The sequence below is a fragment of the Antechinus flavipes genome, chromosome 1 (genome assembly GCF_016432865.1).
Source record: "Antechinus flavipes isolate AdamAnt ecotype Samford, QLD, Australia chromosome 1, AdamAnt_v2, whole genome shotgun sequence".
In the NCBI taxonomy this organism is placed as follows: domain Eukaryota; kingdom Metazoa; phylum Chordata; class Mammalia; order Dasyuromorphia; family Dasyuridae; genus Antechinus; species Antechinus flavipes.
In genome coordinates this window covers 218,082,973-218,086,389 of record NC_067398.1, presented here as the reverse complement: position 1 = coordinate 218,086,389, position 3,417 = coordinate 218,082,973, and the positions used below count along the sequence as shown (strand labels likewise).

General features: G+C 42.9%; 1 pseudogene; it reads right to left on the bottom strand.

Moving 5' to 3' along the window:
* Positions 1-439: 439 nt before the first annotated feature.
* On the bottom strand, positions 440-2,494 carry LOC127544902 (mRNA (2'-O-methyladenosine-N(6)-)-methyltransferase-like; annotated as a pseudogene).
* Between the last annotated feature and the right edge of the window lie 923 nt (positions 2,495-3,417).

Below are 3,417 nucleotides of genomic sequence, written 5' to 3'. Positions count from 1 at the left end.
TGTAGGTTCTTCCTCCTCCCCTCCCCCCCTGCCCCCTGCCTTTTTAATGATCTCTTTAGGATATAGACTCAGTAGAGATATTTCTGGATCAAAGGGTACCCACAATTTGCTAGCCTTTTGGACATAGTTCCAAATTATTTTCCAAAATGATTGGATCAATTCACAACTCCATCAGCAATCTATTAGTGGAAGATGACATTCTTCCTATGTCAGTGACAGCCTTGACTCTTCTGCTTCCCTGTAAAGTATGATGGTATCTTGCTCCTTGGGTTGGGTCTAAGGAAGGTCAAGGAAGAGAATCCAGAACTCTCACAGCTCAACAGCCCTCTTTTCCACTGACTGCTACATAAGATTTGAGTTAGCTGATGCTCTGCTGGCTAGTGTTCTGCTCCCTGTAGGAGTTATGTGCCTTGATCTCAAAGGAAGAGAAAGTTCTGCTTCAGCTGGAGTCATGACTTCAGCCAAACTTCAGATAGGCCCTAGTCAACTTCTGCAACCTTGCTAGTAGTGCTTCCTACTAGGCAAAGCAGGGATTGTTCTGCAGGAACCGCCCGGCTGTGTTTGTGCCCAGCCTAGTAGTATAGCTCTTCTTTCTTGCAATTCTGCTGGGAGCCAATTTGATACCTGTGATCAGAGGCAAGCAGCACCAGCTAGTGTGCTTCAAAGGGCTCAGCTCCATTTGAGTTAGTGCTAATGGGAGGTGGGGAGGAATATCTAACCACTGCAGGATGAAAACAATGAAGGACAAGAGCTCGGGGAGCTCTCCAATAGTTTCTCAGTGGACACCAGAGCTTCCATCAGCTCCTAGCTAAAATTGCTAAAAGGAGCCACTCAGGAGAAGTTCAAACAGGGCCCTCAGAAACCAAAGTAGCCATTGGTGTTTAGGAATGCAGAACAATGTTGATGGTAGCAGCTGAAGAGCAAGGAAAAAACATTAAAAGCTGATGCCAAAGAATCGATGCAGAGCTCTTAAATCAGGTACTGGGATTGAGTTCTTCAGAACTGTCTTCTCAGTTCCGAACATCAGATGATAACATCAGAGAAGACACCGGTTCCGGGAAAGAAAAAAATTTCTTGCAGCTGTAGCGATAGAGGTACCAGTTTACTGAAGAAGTTATGAATGACTTTCTATATATCTTCCCTGGTACTGTACAAAGGTCATTCATTTCTTATGAATTATTCTCCATGCGAATCTCCACACGAGGCAGGTGAATGGGGACATCGTTAGCCGTACTGGTAGCAGCAGACAAGTTCCTGCTCCCCTTCTGCTGTCTCTGCCTCCTCGGGGATATTGTTCTCCTTAAGGATGACAAGATGCTTCTCCCGCATTTGTTTGTCTAGAGGGTAATGTGGTAGACCTTGCTACATTTACTCTTTACTGAAATGTTGGTTTGTTTGTTTTTTTTTAAAAAAACAAGCAGTTGACACATGCAGGCTAGGCTGCTTTCTTAAGTGCTCGGAATAGTTCATATAGTTATCCTTGAAGAGTAGTCCTTCCATAATCAGCTGAAAGTATCTCCCACATTCCATTTCATTGTTTTCTTGCTATCTGGGGATGCACTCCTCGTCTCAATAAGTTTCTTGGAAGTTTCTGCATATTGAAGAATAAGCCTTGGATTTCTTCCCGAAATTTGATTCGGAATAACCTGATGGAAATGTCATTTATAATTTCTCGAAAACACGGAAGGATTCACAACTAGCTCAGAGTTGCTTGGCCCTTTATCTATCAATTGAGCTTAAACGTCCATGGATTCGAGAACTGTTTCAGGGGCTCAATGCATTGATGCAGTTGGAGCAGTACTTAGTAATGTTTGTGAAGCTTTAGAATGAGCTAGAAGTGAAGCAGCTCCACCTCGGAGTTTGGGAGCAGAACCTCGGGTGGCCTGAGGCTTGATCACAACATTTGTCTAGGTGTCGAGGTCCCAGTGTGCTTCAGTGGTCTGAAAGAGAGCTTCTTGCTGTTTGTCTTCAGGTGATGTGACCCATATCTTAATAGTTGGTGTCCCAGAAACTTTAGGGGAGCTGGGCACAGCCTGAGCTTAAAGAGTACCTCGAACTTCAGTCTTGGCCTTCTTTGCCAGTGGACTGCTCCTCTGACAACCTCATTTCCTGGGCTTGCTCCCCACTGGTGTTTCCACCACTCTAGCCTCTGAATCCAGCAGAGCCGAATTCAGTCCTGAAATGGAGATAATGCTGACCCAGGACTGGCATCTGCCACAGTTGTCACGGCAGTATTCCCCAAGGGATGGCCAGAGGCAAATGCTAGGATGCTGGTGGGAGGATGGGTGGAAGTACAGGGCAGTAGTGCTATAGAAAATCAATAGGGAGTTTCGTCAGACCTGCGACTGCCCAGAGCACACTTCGGGGGGACACACTCCTCTTAGACTTAACTCTCCCCCGTTCCCCCTCCCGCCCTCTTGTCCCCTCTCCTCCTCTTCCCCCCTCCCCGTTTAGCTAGCTGTCTGTGCTTTGCCTTCTTGAGCACTGCCGCCATCTTATGTTCCGGTAGGGGAGGGAAGGAATTCTCCACATTTTAAAGAAACAAGATCTTTTCAACAGAGAAAATTACTGCTTTTTTTTCATTATTACTTCATTGTCAATGGGTCTTTTAACAAAATGTGCTTTCCTTATTTATATCCTTTAATTATGATGAGTTTTTGCTTTTGCTTTATCTAAGATGATAATAATTCTTCTTGATGTTGTTACTCCTCCCCCATCCCCTTACCCTTTTTCACTCCTATATCAAAGTAGCTTAACATAAAATTTTATATCCAACTAAGTGCTTATATCTATATTTTCTTTCTATATGTTTATACATTCTTTCTTCTTTGAGCCTACTCCAATGAGAATGAAGTTCTAATATTGTTTGTAACCCCCCTCCTATTTTCCCCTCTACTGTAAAAGCTCTTTCCTGCATATTTTAGAAAGTTTCTTAAATTCTACCTCTCCCTCCCCCTCCTTTCCCAGTACACTTCTTATTCTTATATCTTCAATTTTCAACATCACTCTCACTCCTTCTGTTTATTCTGAATGCCCTAATAATGACAAAGTTCCTAGGAATTATATGTATCATTTTCTCATATAGGAATGTTAACCTTATGGAATCTCTTATGATTTCTCTTTCATGTTTACCTTTTTATGATTCTCTGAAGTCTTGTATTTGAAAGTCAAATTGTCTACTTAACTTCTTTTAATTAAGGATACTTAACAATCCTTTCATTAAATATCCTTTTTTTCCCCCTCTTGACTGATTATACTCATAGTTTTGTTTCCTGTGTCAGCTCAGGGTCCTTTGTAATCTCTTTCTTACCAATTATCTGCCCCCACCCCCATCATCTCTTAGCTGAGAATTTCTGAAGATACATTTTGTGCCATTGATAGAAGGTCATGATCAAAGCTGGTGCTGCCACCACTGTC